The sequence below is a fragment of the Stegostoma tigrinum genome, chromosome 27, assembly GCF_030684315.1.
Source record: "Stegostoma tigrinum isolate sSteTig4 chromosome 27, sSteTig4.hap1, whole genome shotgun sequence".
Taxonomy (NCBI): Eukaryota; Metazoa; Chordata; class Chondrichthyes; order Orectolobiformes; family Stegostomatidae; genus Stegostoma; species Stegostoma tigrinum.
The window spans coordinates 44,098,245-44,114,591 of NC_081380.1; the positions used below are offsets into that span (position 1 = coordinate 44,098,245).

The 16,347-nt window shown below is 42.7% G+C and overlaps 1 long non-coding RNA gene across 3 annotated transcripts in view; it reads left to right on the forward strand.

The window, feature by feature from the left end:
- Positions 1-12,246: 12,246 nt before the first annotated feature.
- Positions 12,247-16,347, forward strand: part of LOC125464550 (uncharacterized) — a 33,723-nt gene continuing 29,622 nt past the window's right edge. For 2 of the 3 annotated variants that reach the window (XR_009447317.1, XR_007250042.2), the window contains exons 1-2: positions 13,079-13,256; positions 13,765-13,973. This is a non-coding gene — a long non-coding RNA (uncharacterized LOC125464550). Of the gene's footprint in view, positions 12,482-13,078; positions 13,257-13,764; positions 13,974-16,347 lie in introns of those variants that run through there. The other variant, XR_009447318.1, reaches the window with a different exon arrangement.

The window sequence follows — 16,347 nt, forward strand, 5'->3', positions numbered from 1 at the left end:
TATGGCGGTGGGTCCCACCAGATGGCGTAATTAGGATTTGAAATGAAGTTATTGCAAGATAAAACGCGACCTTTCATTGCAGAGCGGATCAGTGAGGGTTTTCTGGAGGTAGAAGGGAGGGAGCTATGTTCACCCTTTCCACGCCAGTTGCCTTGTGTGTGTGCCTGGTCTGCACAACCAGCCCTGGTAACGAAAATAAGGACGTTGCCCTTTTTAATCTTAGAACCAGCAAGTTGCCCAAACGCTCCAGCGCTTTGCGAATCGTGGGAAAAGCCGGGCGGGACGCTCCAGTAAAACCGAACATCTGACACTATATATTAATGTCTCTTTTTATACCACTATTTATATACATGCGAGCCATAAGAGTTTGTGAGGAAATGGGGGGGGGGGGTGGTTTGGGGAAGGGGAAGAACGGTGAATTTTCATTCTGTGGGATATCTAATAGATTTGTTTGTCACGGTTAAGGGTTTGGAGTTTAGCAGGGACGACAACCCTTCACAAACCCATGAGAAAATGTCAAAGAGGGAATGAGCTGAGAATCCGGAGGTACGCAAGGCAGCAGATTCTCGGGTTGGGGAATGTAAGGTTCCTCAAAACTATCTCCTCCGATTAAGTCGGACATGGCTTGTCGAGAGCGCTTGGCGCCAGTCTGCTGACGTCCAACAATAAGCACCGTCTCCTGTCATTTTGCATTAACCAAAGAAATGTTACCAGCGCCCCTCCTCTCCCCGATTCATGCAACCTTCCCCGAAATACCCTCCGCTGCAAACATGGAAATGCAAGAGCGTCTGCCAATTTCGAGTAGGATTTTAAAAAAACCGTCCAGTTCAAATCATTAATTCTGTTGGGTTGATATAGATAGAACATCAGGGATCTGAATGTCGGCGTTTTGCAAGCGGGTAGACACGCACTTTAGTCAGTCAGAGTTCCACTCGATTCCTCGCTCTTACTTTTGATCCACAACCCTCAGACCTGATTGACCCTAGAATGAACTGACCTGAGCTAAACGATAGAGAAACACAGACACGCGCACGCTCACATCATTTATCATTTAGCAAAAGGTGATTTGTGTTTTTTCTAAAATAAAACTGCTCATCTTTATTCTTTCCCATAAACCTCACATCTACATTGGTCCTTTTCAATGAGAAGATATGAACTGACACAACTCATCTGGACTGAAGGATCGAATATGTTTAAAAAGTTAATTAACAGCAACCCGATGATACCGTTATGATAAAGTATTCTCTTTTCACCAAGCCATCAGTTTAGAGTTTCATTCTCAACGTGATTGTTTCTCTCTCAAATGTTAGGAAAGTGAGTACACAGACTGTAGTTCAAGGAGACCTAAGTAGTCGGGTTTATAGCCGTGTTATCCTGCATCATCCCCGATATTTTAATATTGTCCAGTTGGAGGGACATCGCATGATTTGTAGATAAATAAATTCTCTTCCCTGGCTTTAGAATCTGATCTGTTATGTTAACATAAATTGCCACTGACAGGATTGATACAAGTAGCTCAATGCCGCCAGTGAGCGAGAGCAGATAGGCATCTGGGTCTCTATCGAACAAGGTGCGATAGGGCTTTTGTCTTTAGCCTCTCTATCTGTTGACTAGATAGTGTCACTGGCGCCACGAACAGCCCCTAATACCCGCAACAATAAAAGGACAATCTCTCCATTTATACAGGATCATTGTCTCCAAGACTGCTCTTTACTCGCTTCTCCAGTTTAAATAAAAAGTTTAATCAAAAAATATATGCAGGTAGTTTTTTGATGATTACTGGTCCAGTCTGGTGAGATAGCTAGCTAATGTTTAAAGATAACCCCCATACAATACCATAACAGTCAGCCAGGAAGGGAGGGGGTGTGTACAGTGAGGACTGCTCCCATTGCTCTGCGTTCTTATTCAGGGCACTAACGCCTCACCTAAAATTATATTAGATAGCCCGCCAAAGAACTAAATGGTTCTGGCACCCCGTGCGGCATGTTACTCACACGGGAATGTTAGAATGTTGAAGTTTCCTTCAAAGATTCACATTGGCAAAAAATGCAAACAGAAAGATGGTAAAGAAGATTTTACACAGAAAACAAACGTATTGCATAGAACTGTGAAATGCCATCCTGTATCTGTAGGAAGTAAAACCATTGATGGGAAGTTGAAAAGATTCATATTAAACACATAATTTCTCAAGTCAATTAATAGGAGGAGAAGGATTTTTTTCCCGTAAATCTTTCCCTAGCCATTAAGTCATTTTCTGAAGCGGTTATTCCGCGCACGGATCCATTCAGATTTGTGAAACAAATTCGAGTTAAGGATATCAACCAGGTATCATGCAGGCTGGTTTGTAAACAACTTTACTTTGAATTCACATTTGCATTGTAACAGTTATGTTTCAAGGTTACAATTAAAACTGCTGTTGAATAAAACACAATTCAAAATACACTTTTGTTATTTTTAAAAGATTCCAAAAAAAGACACAAACACGGTTCTGATAACAAACCTTATGGGGTGAGACCGCGCGTAGTAGAATTGGGATGAAGCTGATGGAGTAGAGAGAATTACCTTTTTCAAATAAGCTGCCAACTTCCCACGGTTTGTTTGTTGGGCGCCTGAACAGATGATTCAGGTTCCGTGTTTTCACTCTTTAACCTTTGCGGCCGGTGCGAGTGCCAAGCGTCACCAAATGCTCAAGTTTTGCATTACCTCTGAGTTAGCCTCAGCATTTCGAAGTCACTTTTTGGCTACTGTCGGTATTGAAAGTTACAGGTTCGGAAGGTAATATTGCATTTTCGCTGTGTGATACAAATTTCAGAAAAGACTGATTACACACCTATGTAGATGCGTAGATTTTTGCTGCATGTTAATGGAGTTTATTGTGTAGAGCTCTGTGTTTTTCAGCTATGATTACATTTATTGAATTGACTTTTTACGCAGCCGTGCACCAATGAGTCTTTATTCTTTTCTTCCCTCTATCTGCCTGTATTTTCCTTTCAGCACCCGACACATTACCGAATTATATCAGCATTTCTGCTCAGTAGCTGCATAAGAAACAATCCCATAGCATTTTAAACATTCCAGCTTCATACATCCACAAGTAACTAATACACAGGATGAATGTGTACAGTATTGCATTACAGGCTCAAACATTTACCTTGTATTATATCTACTCATTAATATGCATTTACGTTTTGGCATAAATGGTCATATTCTCTGGACCAACCTCACTCTTTCGAGTTATCCCTGGTTCCTGTGCTTATGTTAAGACCTGCATTATGGTGTTCATTTACAGACGTAACTTCCCTTGAATTTCTACAGAGTAGATACTGTCGCTTGTCCATGAATAGGAAACGTGAATTTAAAATTGCAAATGCCCTTTTTATACTCCTGAACAAGAATCAATGTTAAATGCTGTCACTTTTTTTTAAAAAGTATCATTTTGTAAAATAATATGTTTAAACGGGGCTGTTAATTGCAAACGCAACATTCGAATAATTATGAAATATTTTGTCGGTGTTTAAAGCCCTGTGGAATTTATTTTGCCAATCTAAGCCACCAAACGAGATGGACTAGAATATAAACTTTTTCAGATTTTTTTGCAACCGTGACTCCTGCTCAGTTTAACGTCCCCTTTTATTGCCATCTCGGCACATTGTCGTTTAAATTCAAAGATACACTGGAATTAAAATACCGGGCAAACTGTGCATTTTAAAACGCATGTTAATACCCATGTACGTGAGCTTGTGTGGTTGTTATATCTGCATTTAAAAAAATAGGCATCGTGAATGCATGTGAATGAGTATGAGTTTATTGTGAGTAGAGTTGTGTGAATTTGGGCGTGTTGTGTTAGATTAAGCGTGTGCATTTGCACGTTGTGTGCGAGCCTGGGAGTGTGTGGTTATGTGCTGAACGGGGTACGTTGCGTGAAATTGAGCTAGAGTATCAGCCTCTCTGAGGGAATATATGTGCGTATGTATGTCTTTGTTGAGAGTAAGTCTAATGTTAATGTACAGCAAAATCAGAAATTGCTGGAAGATCTCAGCAGGTCTGGGGAAGGGTCAGTAGACCAGAAACGTTAACTTTGCTTTCTCTCCACAGATACTGCCAGACCTGCAGAGTTTTTCCAGCAATTTCTGATTTTGTTTCTGATTTCCAGCGTCTGAAATTCTCTGTTTTTTTGTATGACGTGAATGTGTTTTGTGTGTAAAGCAGTGTCTATTTGACTGGGCGCATTTAGGTGTGGCGGTAGGTATATATATATATGTATTTGCCTGAGAGTGAATGCCCTTAGATATGTGTGTTTATGGCTGTGCCTGTGTGTGTGTTTATGTGTGTGTGAATATGTGTGTATATGAGAAAGTTTGTTTGTATGAGCAAACGTGTGTATATGTTTGTATGTATATGAGAAAATATTTACAGGTATATGAGTATACTAGTATGTTTTAAAGCATATCTGTGTAAGTGATTATCTTTGTCAGTATGAAAGTGTGTTTGCATATTTATGAGTATATGTTTAGGTATGAGTGTGTTTGTGTATATAAGAACATATCTGTGTATATATGAGAGTGTTTGTGGGTATATGAATGAATGTGTATATATGAGTTTGTGGGCCTATGGGTAACTATAGTGTAAAGGAGCAGATCTGTATATGTGAGTGTCTTTGCTGCATATGGATGTGTTTGTGGGTATTTGAAAGTGTTGGTATGTATGAGAGTACCTGTATTTAGATGAGCTACTTGTGTACATGTGTGTGTGTTTGTGTGTGCCCGACGGAAGTAGGGCCACAAAACGAATCCAGTAATAAGGCCAATTCTCATATTCTATCGGATAAATTTCACAATCAGGGGTTCAATTTGGAGATTAAAGGGCCGAAGCGGATCATTTCCAGACTGGGGCTTCGACTTTGGCAACGTCCTTTTTTTGTTTCTTGACGTAAATTTGATTTTATTTTGTGACTCCTTTCATCTCTGCACTGATTCTGTTCTGCTGAATGCAATTTCTCATCCCCTGAAGCTTGCTGTTTACTCCACTCTATCTCACTTGTTTCCCTCGTCATGAGTATTTTCGGCCCCCCCTTCCCCAGATGTGCGTTCCTGAAGCATGTCCCAATTGAAATTTTTGCTTTCTCTGCCCTACTCCTTCATTTCAGCTCCCCCACTCCATCTTGTCACATTTTAACTTTCTATTTCCCGTCCAAGCTCTCCCTTGTTTTTAGCAGAACCATCTCCCTGGCGCTAAGAAGTTTAAGGCCTTGTCAAAATCTCTTTTTTTCATGTCACGTGTACGCTGCCAACACAAGACCGGCAATTTCTCTGGCTTTCCCACTGTATCCTGGGAGGGTAATGGCTGCCATTTGTTTCCCCACGGCTTGAGTGTATGCACCTTGTAGCTGCTGGTCCCTGTCGACTTATAAGAGTCAAATGATCGATAGATGGCGAGAGTCAGGAGCCGCAGTTCTTGTAAAGTTGGCTTTCTCCCTTTGGCTCGCCTCCCTCTCTGTATTTCTGTCCTCATCTTCTCTCTGCCTGTCTTTCCCGATGCTCCTACGTCTCCCATTTATCTTCTCTCCTGCTATCAGTCCATCTTGAGGATACCTGCCTCGCCATATGACTCTGGTTCTATTTTTCACTCCGTCTGTAACTCTGCCTCCCCATCACCCTGTCCCTATCTCTCTCCCTCAATTCTGCTCCACTCCACTTTTCTTTCTTGCTCATTTTTCCCCTTTGCATGCTATTGTGAGTGAATAAATCTGTAACTTCGAACCCAGCCGCGTGTTTTCCCAGTTCACAATAGTATTATTTACCTTCTGTTTTCCAATTTCCCTGTAAAACACTTCATTCTATTCAGATCCACAGCTAGAGACCCCCAGACCCTTTCTTAAAAATAAGTTCGCCAAAACGTTCATATTTGACATTTGAATGTAACTGTTAAGTTTATGAACAAAGGATTTTTGGGAGTCAGGATCATAAAGCTGGGGGCGGGGATGTTGGGGGTTTGGGATCGTTGGTACCAGGATCCCAAGTTTAGGGGGGAAATACAGAGCGTTCTACAGACAAGAAGTCCTTTTTGAAATAAAAACAGCAAGTCTCTGATAAACTCAACAGGTCTGACAGCATCTGTGGAGAGGGAAACCGAGCCAACGTTTGAAAATGTGACAGTTTTAACCGTTTGGAGCAGAATCAGTTTGAACTGGAAAAGTTACCTTTTTTCTCTCTCCACAGATGCTGTCGGACCTGCTGAGTTGCTCCAGCACTTTCTGTTTTTATTCAGATCTTCGGCATCCACTGCGTTTTATCTTTACTGAAATATTTTGCTTAAAGTGTGATCACTATTGCCAAGTAGGAAAGCCGGCGGACAATTTACATACACCCCCCCACCCACCCTACACAGAAGCAACAACGTGATAAATTCTGATCCCTAAGTAGCTGGAAACAAACTTGTTAACTGTGATAATGGCACAGTAATTGCGAATATCGTGTTCACACATAGGGACAACGCGTCGGACCAAATTCAGGTCATTGCCTAGCGATCGAACCCGGGTCAAAGCGCCCGCCTGCAGAGTCAACCTGGCGAGTGGATAAACGACAGAGAAACTGAGATGCCCATGCAGTGACCCAACTGGCGCAGTTTCGGCGTAAGACAGCAACAGGTGCTGCCCCACCGCTCCCGGAGCTCATATGAATTCGCAATCTCACCATTTCTGAGTGGACAAACTGCACCGAGCCGCACCATAACGGGGCACAACACTTTGACTTGGGTTTTACTGCGAGACAGTAGTCATCAATTTCTTTCATCAGTGACAAACATTTACTCTTATTTAATAAGCCTTTCCAACGCGCCTCACGTGTGGATGTCCATTCCATTCCGGTTTCAGTGGGAGGTGTGGGTTTTTACTCTAGCTTTCCGGAATAGTTCCCGACGCTCGAACTAGAGTCGCTCCAGATTAAGGGGGAAAACAAGCCTGAACCCAAGGAAGACGAGCCCGGTTTTAGGGGCAAGTCTGGGTTGGCCAGCCTCAGCATTAAGTCTTGCTGCCATTTACGGATTACTTAAAATAGCAGTGAAAAACCAAGACTGAGATAGCTGAACTACAAGGGTCCGAGATGGAAGGAATTTTCACCGAGGGAAAATAATTCATCCGTCACTCTGAGCATCCCATCCCAAAATCAAATCAAGAAGATTCTATTTTCCACTATTCTGAGCGACTCCGAAGCAGCGAAAGGGGCCAGAAGTAGCGGACAGAGGGAGGTGTCCTGAACTCATTTATCACATTTCCTGATATATAGTTGCGACTATAACATAACCGCCATGTGTATGTAATATGTACAGATGGAAGTCAGCAAATCAGTATTATACATTATATTAACGATAATGCTGGTAAATAAATCTCTCAGAAGTTAGGATTTATCTCATTCTATTATGTTTACATTCTGGAACATGCTTAGATATTATCTTTCCCCTAATTCAAAATATTCCAACCTTTACAAGTGTGATCACCCTTGAACTGATTCCGCCTGTAAAGTGTTAAGAATAAAAAATAACACGAGAAGCCGGGACACCTGTCCGCGGATCCTTATCTCAGTTCCTGTAACTAGCTCAGGCGAGAGAGAATAAAGCAACTAACTATTACCAGCGGGGTTGTATAAGGGAAAAAGAATTTGACGTAAACCGCTAATTAGTCGGGAATGCGCATTTAGCAATGGGAACGACGGCGCAGCCAACTCCCCGGGTCATTTACTGATGGTTATTATATTCATCTATGCACGATACAGCAACTGCAATTTGTTGCTTGGTTTAGATCCTATGTACAGGCACATTATCTATTGTATATACGATAATAATGGACTTCTCCGTGGCTTGGGGGAGGTTGGGAGGGGGGTGCGGAGGGAGACTGCTTCTGCATATATTGACCTGATATCATGTTATCAGCGAGATCGAAACGTAATGTGTAGAATGTATTAATTCTATACAGTAATATGGACGCATCTATGTATTGGACGCAGATCAATTAGCAGCAACTTAAATAGCACTATTTATGCAACTTACCCCCAGCGTTTCTGTTAAAGTGATATTTCCAGCTTAGTCAAACTATTCGTTCTCAAATCCCGCTCTCAATCGCTTGGAATATGTTCATAAAAATAAATAAATTTAACATTTTGTGAGCCGTGTTGACGGCTGGATAAAGACATATCTCGCCAGCCGGAAAATAACTAATGTGTGGATTCGGGGAGGAAATTGGCATCTGGATAAATATTGTTTAATGAAACACTGCTTCTGCCAGCCGTCTTGTTTAAACTAAGGTTTTTTTTAATATATATTTAATTTGACGCCGCCATGATAGAAAACAATCCCAATGTATCGTTGTTTAAAAGTGACCGTTAGATTCAAAATATTACCAACAGATGTACATTTTACGTTCAATGTTGAACTGAATGACGTTTGGAGACGGGATGTATTGAAGTGAATTTAAGTTCCCATTATCCTGGCCAAGTTTTCACCGCTGTTTAAACTGTTCGCTTTAAAAAGTGGCTCATATGCAGGTGTCTTCCTTTGGAATAGACATTCGTTACTCAAATGCCAATGAATCTTGATGTCATGCTGTGCACAACTCTCCTTGCGTGTCATTTACCACCAGAAGTTTTCTCTAGTGAGCTGTTCGCGTTTCCTCGCACCGATTACTGCGCTATTTGACTCCGGTAAGAGATTAACCTTGGAAAGGTTGGAAGACCCTTCATGAAGACGAATGTAGTTATTACCCAAGGATAACGCCAGACCAGAGGCTTCTAGACTCCCATTAATTTCCGCTGGTCATCTTTCTGCAAATACTAATGACACTATTGTCTCTATACTAATATCGATAAAGGATTAAATAATCCAGAAATGTCATATTTGACTGGATCTCATCCCAATAATGCTCTGGGCATTAACATTCCAGGACATCAATTTAATCACTTTTTCCTCCTTATTAGACAGAACTCCGGATCCAAACCATTACATTTATTTGAAAGTTAGTTATATATTTAACCTTCATAAATATTAGCGGATATCAACACCCATCTGGTACCTCCCACACTTAGATGCTGAACCTGAGAATGGCTATCTGCGCCACTCCCGGGATCGGGGTAAGGAATTCGCAGTTTGGGCAGATTGAGGTGCCGCTACATTCAGACAAATTCGATGTTCTATGCACTTTCGCCCCTATTTGGTTCTTTTGCAAATCAACCCCTCTCTTTGCGGAATCCGAAAATGAGTTTTTAAAAATCTTTTCATCATTTTTCATGTTTACTGATTAGACAATTCAATCAAAACGTATCGATGCTCTCGTTTTCCGGCTGTGCTTGTGTCTGTCTTTTTTGTATTCTTATACATATTAGTTTAATCAGTTTCAGTCTAAACCATAAAAAGACATTCGGTTTTAATGTTAATCAGGATGGGAATAACCAGGAAACGAAACGTAATTCCGATCATCTGCGTCTGAGGATATTTTAATTTTGGCTTATAAACGGATCTTTGGGCCTGTTTCAACCGCGGAACTACATTTATTTTAATAAGGGTGATTGTGGTGAACGGCTAGAAAGTATACGGTAATGTCTGGGAGACCAAGTGGGTTGTAAACCATCCGGCATCGTGGCCTGGCCCCTGGTTTTCGACACCAGATTCAAGCTGGGAGTCAGCATTTCAAACCTGGTTTTAGAGACAGATTCACAGGGACTGGGCAACTGAGTCCACCCGCTGGCAAACGTGATCTCTCGGCCACGCGTGTGCTTTAAAACATGTTCAAATAACTACTGTGCTTTTCTTTTACCGGCGGGATTCCTCTCCCGTCCAGCATCTCTGCTTAACGTGAACCTGGGGCTGATTTGTAACGGTTTGCAATGAGATGTAGAGTAGGGAGCTGGGGTCATTGTATCATTCTCTGTTTGATTTACAGCATTTACTCGGATGTACGCGTCCTTTGCGGGTGTTTGAAGTCGTGAGTGGCAGAGTGTCACATCTCCCTCTCTCTACACACCCATACCCTCCCCGGCAGGTGTCGGTTGGGGGCGCTGATAGCAGTAAGGAGGAAAAGCCTGGTTACAGCAAACGAGAGAAGAGGCACTGTGTATCTTACGAGCAGAAACCACACAGAGACACCTCCGAAGAAAACTCCTCGGTGGAATAAATTCATTGGAATTATTTGTTGTTTGACGCAATAAAGACGGTTTTGCTTTGTTGTTTCACCTTCAGTTTGCTACTTTTAGTTCAAACCAGAGATGGGGCAGAATGTGAACAGAGGGTCAAATGACGAGGGAACGACGCCTGGGCCACCGGTCAGCGTTCGGTTGAATGGTCCTCTCTCCCACTCTCTTTCTCAGAGATGGGCACCGCTCCCCTTCCTCCCTACGCCTGACTCAAGCAGGGAACATTGCCAAAACGAACAAAACAATTTTAAAGTAATAATCGGGTTCGATAGTCACACAGATACAGCCGAGCGAAACGAGGGCGTTAGAAAACTCTAACACTCTACCCAAAATCAGACGTTACCTGTGTAATTCATCTAATAACAGCTATAAATGAAATTCACTTATTGTACTCACACAGTTATACATTTTGACCAATGATTCTTAGCCCATCGGACATTAATTATTAAATTCCAGTCCACTGTTTAGCGCAATGAGAATTCAACATCGAGATTTCGGTAGAAGGTTTTCCTTTTATTCGAACGAATGATTTTTTTTACAAATGCACAAAGTAGTAACATCTTTAACAAAATATCCTCCCATGTCTACGCACGGGTTACTATCCATCTCATGTACGGATCATAGACATAGAAAAGAGCAACACCCAAATATATCACCGCATTAATATGACCGCTGGATCATGAACGTACTGCGAACGGATTGTTGAACGAGGAAATCGAGTTCGTGGTAATATGAAAATTACCATTTATGAACCATTCTTTCCCCGTCACCGCTGGTTGGGGAAGTGGGTGGATGGGTATTTTAGGGAAATGTCAACTTAAAACAACACTCCCCAGTGAGTTTGGGGGTGAGGCTATCTAACGTATTGCTCCAAATCCAACTCATACAGTGCAGAAAGAGGTCATTCGGCTCAACGAGTCCACACTAAGCCTGAGGAGAGCATCCCACCCCTCTAACCTACCCCTGTAACCAGGCATTCCCACTATCTAACCTGCACATCCCTGGATACTACGGGCAACTTATCATGGCCAATCCACCTAGCCTGCACATCTTTTTTTCGGACTGTGGGAGGAAACTCACGTAGACACGGGGAGAATGTGCAAACTCTACACAGGCAGTCGCCTGAGGGTGGGATCGAGCACCGGCTTCTGGCGCTGTGAGGCCGGGATGGCAGACTTGAAAGATAGAGGATGGGATTTGAAGGGAGTGAAATTCAAGTTCGCAGCTTTGATGGTGGCGGGGAGCGTGGGAGAGGATTGGCAGATTAAAATAACAGCCATTAAAAAAAACATATTCCAACCTGTTTTGTACCGTCTGGGAAAGAGTGTCGGAGGAGCAAAACACAATAAAAGAGGTAACCGGTGCGTGAAGAGTAAAGACACTAAGGTGTGGAAGAATTAAAAATATTGGACGATGGTCAGAATGTAAGAAAAACTTAATCGGCGTTTCTAACCAGCCACTTAAAGTAACGGTTAAAAAAGCAACATCGCGTGACTTGGACACAGATGACTAAATCGATTAATTTAGAGTGAAATACAGAACACACATATTGGTTATTGGAGACACATGTTGCTGATGAGACTGATAGTGGAGATTTATCATGTATTGATTAATGCAGGGATTGCAGTACGCACACAAACAGAAACCACGAGAAATCTGAAATGAAAACGTTTGGGAAAACGAGTGTTCCAAGTGTTTTTCGTCAGTACATACATTGATTGATATTTCCTGATATATACAGATACACATTGATCAAGACATAAACATATGAACACAGACATTAACATAAACATCGCTACCCTGGACAGTTACAAAGACGGATGGAAATTAATAACGTCGCCTGTTAGAAACGGAGATATCTAGTTTACAAACGGCAGAGTTGATCACGTTGAATCTCAGGGGTTTGCGGAGTGGGACAGACTGTGATGGCAAAATGGGGGTCGGCGGCCCCACGGCACAGGAGCTGAAATGTGCGCAACTGCCACGGACAGAGAAAATCCATGAACAGTCTCCCGCTGCCTTTGATCAGCCAACTCTGACCCCGCCTGTAAATCAGTTGAATGGCGAAGCAGGTGGATTTGTTTTCAATTACGAGCCTGACCAGTAGCCCCTGGCTCTTGGCTCACGGCTGTTTGTCGGTTCAGATGAAGAGACAGGGCTCTATCTTGGCCAGTGCGACGGAGCTGTGACCGGGGCCGCTAACGTTAGGTGTCAGCCGCGAGTGAAAACGCCAGCTCTAACCAGTCTCCTGGCCAGTCCCTTTGACCAGCAAGGAACGCAACACCAACAACTGACGCTGAGAGGTAGCGCCGGGCATTTCCCCAGGCTCATTTCAGCACTGAGACTAAAGGCCAGTTCAGCTCACGTCTCAAACGAGCTTATTCCGATCAGCAAGTGTTGCTGATGCGGACAGATCACGTCCCAATTTGTTCTTGAGTTGCCTGGAATTGCTCTAAGCACAGATGCAGTCGACGGCAGTGTAACTGACATCCGGACCCATACCCGGGATTGGCGGCGCTGAGCTCTAATCACAGCTCTAATTGGAAACAAGATTCCTTGCGATCCGTTATTGATTTGCTCTATTTATTTTATTGTCCCGAATCTTTGCGAGGCTGCTATTTTAGTTCAGGAAGACCAGGATTTAGTATCACTCAAGTGGTGGAATGAATTCTCATTGTCAGAAAATGGCCCCAAACCTCACGGGTGACTAATATTTGAAACTCGAAAAAAAATTTTAGTGCAAGCAGCTTTTTTATGGGTAGTGTTGATATTAAATGTTTTAATGGTACCAATTTAAAAGTCGCCGGATCTCTTTTGCCTTTTGTCCCACCCCGAGCCCCAGCCCCAGGCCGAGTCCAGTGCCTGCGAGCGGCCTTTGAGCTCAGTCAGTGTGAAGCGAGCGGAGAGTCACTGCAGGAAGCTGACCCTGTTGTCAGGAGCTTGGTGGAACTCCCGCTAAATGATTTCCAGCCTGCGTGCGCTTTTGTGGAACCCCTCCTGCTACTTTGCTGAAGCGAAGGCGCTACGTGAATGCAGGTGGTCTGTTGGTCAAAGTTCAACGCTCAGCCAATTGAACATGTGAGTGTGAGGGCCCGCAGCCATCGGTTATCCGAAGTTTGATGTTCGGATCTGTTTTCACAAGTTCTTGAAACATAGTGTTTAGACTTCTACCTCGCTGTATCATAACGGCTCGTCTGAAACAAAATAACCCTGTCTCCGTTTAAAATGGTCATAATTTAAGTTGTAATCTTCCAGGCCTGGAAGGGACAACACTCTTGCAGCATTTAACGACAGATTCTTCTAAGATTAGATGTTCACAGGAACAGGAGGAGGCCATTCAGCCCCTCAGGTCAAGATTAATTTGCATCTTAACGTCATCCACCATCCGTTGTTCTTTCACATCTTAACCACTCGAACCTAAACTCATTTCTTAGTTTAATTCCATTTTTAAGCAAACTTCCAGCCTGAACAAGTTTGAGTTCTAGGCGTGCGGGCTAAATTCGTTACCACATTCAGCAAATACAAACCCAAAGCGTTTCAGTAAATGTTGGTTTGATATAAAGTTTAGTGTTAATTCGTATTTCAGCTACAAACGAGAGATGACTGCGACATCCCCCGGAAGCTTCCGACAAACTGGGTCCTCGACCATTTGATCTGCTTGTTCCCGAATGCCAGTAAAAACCCGCTCACAGCTTCGGGCCGATTCGTCCCAGTCGCCCCCAGGTCGGCCTGGGCTCAGCACCGACAAGTTTCAACTGCGCCTCGGAACTGAATTTCAAATACTCTACCCGTGAGGTAAGAGAAATGTAAGCGTTACATCAATATTTTACGAAATTACGCAATATTGTTTTGAACTCTGGAAAGAACCATTTTTTTCACAACCTGATACAAGGTGAATGTTTTCCTGTAAGAAAGCATGTACGGCTCATAGAGAGTTCCCCTGCACCGTCAGCCCAGCGGAAACCTGACTCTGGTTGGGATGCGAGTTCAGGAGCTGAGCTGGAACAAGAGAGCGAGGAGAGGAAGGATTCAGCAAGTTTTGTTCAGCAGTAGGTTCAAGGGTCAATGAGTATTCCGCTTGCTACGCGGAACCCGTCTCCTCGAACCTGGGCCTGTCTGGGGGACGGTAGAAAACGAACACTGAAGTTTAAAGTTAAACAGGTTCATTTCCAGGGAACTTTTAAAATATAAGGTTTTTTGTGGCAATCCAGCTGTCATAGTGAGCGAATATGATTTAACGCCCAAGCTGAATAGATCCACAAATGTAGTTAACGATTCTTATTGTGCATCTATGGTGTTAAAGGTGTATCCTCTCTCCGGCAGTGAGTGAAACAAATGTTAGTGTCTTTCGCATCCAGACAGAAAATTCTAATCCCATTCGTGCTACAACAGATTGAGACTCAGTACATTTTTGCTTCAGGTGATATGTTGATGGTGAACCGAAAACAACTAATGCTGGAGATCACAGCAGGGCAGGCGACGTCCGTGGATAGAAAACGAACTAGTTGACTCTTCATCAGGGCTGCGGAGAAGTGTGAAGGGGCATATTCACTGGTAAACGGCCATTAATGCCATTAGCTTTTTATCAGCTTTACAAGGCTGACCTACTCACATTTGCACCCCCAATCAAAATCTGCTTACCTCCCCACCCTAAATACATTTCATTGTCAGAACAATCATCAGACTGTACAGACGAGCCTATGTGGCCCATCAAGTCTGTACTAGAATAAATACACTACTACCCACACACATCCCAATTTCCCACACCAGGCCCATAGCCTTGAATGTTACAATCTCTCAACACAAATCCTCCAGCATAAATTTCCCAGTACAGAAATTCCAACACAAACCTCCTGCATGGAAATCAGAACACCCAGCTTCCCTGTGAAAACTCTCATTCAAATTTCCAAATACTATCCTCCAAATGTACTCTATCCAGAGGCTTCACAGTAGTAAACAACAATACTGCTCCAAAACTATCAATAATTAAAGGACTAAAGGGGGCAAGAAAATAATCAACTTTTACTATACCCAGAAAAAGCCAAGGGAAACTCATGGAGCTAAAGGCTGATGAGTTACCTGCAGCTGATGGGTTGTATCCCAGGATGTTAAAAGAAGTGGCTGCTCAGATAGCAGACGCATTTGCTAGAAAATTTCCTAGAACCTTTAGATTCTGGAAAATCCCCAGAGAATTTGTCCCAATTTATCACCTTTATTAGAAAAGGGAAGGGGCTTTGAATGGGATGGTGCAGGCCACTTTGCTTAACATCTGTAATTGGGAAAATGTTTGAATTTATTATAAAGGATATAATAGAGCATTTAGAAATACATAATATAATCAGAGCCATAAGATAATCAGCATGGCCTCATGCTTGACACATTTATTAGAGTCCTCTAAAGTGCTAACGAGTTGGATGCATAAAGGGAAAGCAGTATGTTTGGATTTCCAAAAGGTGTTTCATAAGGTATCAGACTTAATATTATGTAGTAAAGGTTACATAAAATGATGCTTGGTGTGGTATGTAATTGTAAATAAATATTTCACTAATTAATAGAAGACAGTAAGTTGGGATACAGTGTGGAGATGGGGGGGTGCACTTTCAGCATGGCAATCTGTAACTAGTGGAGTGCTACAGGTATTACTGCTGAGGCAGTATTTACAATATGTATGAATGACTTGCATATATCACCAAGTTTGTGGATGACTGCAGAGCTTTTGGAGTACTTGGAAGTACATAATGAAATAGGGCCGACTCAGTGTGGCTTCTTAAGGGAAGGTCACACCTGGTAAATCTGTTAGAATTCTTTGAGGTGGTAATGAGCAAGTTGGATAAAGAAGGGCCAGTGGATGTGATCAATTTAGATTTCAAAAAGGCCTTTGATAAGATGTTGCACAGGATGCTGCTGAAGAAGTCAGGAAGTTATAGTGTCAGGGCCAAGGCATGGTTAGAAGATTAGCTGACTGCAGAAGGCAGAGAATAGGGATAAAAGTGTCTTTTTCGGAATGGCAGTTGCTGAATAGTTGAGAGGTCCGTGGTGAGATCACAGCTATTCACATTATACATTCATGATCCAGCTGAAGAAACTGAGGGCATTGTTGCTATGTTTGCAGATAACACAAAGGTAGGTGGAGGGACAGGTAGTTCTGAGGAATTGGGGAGGCTGCAGA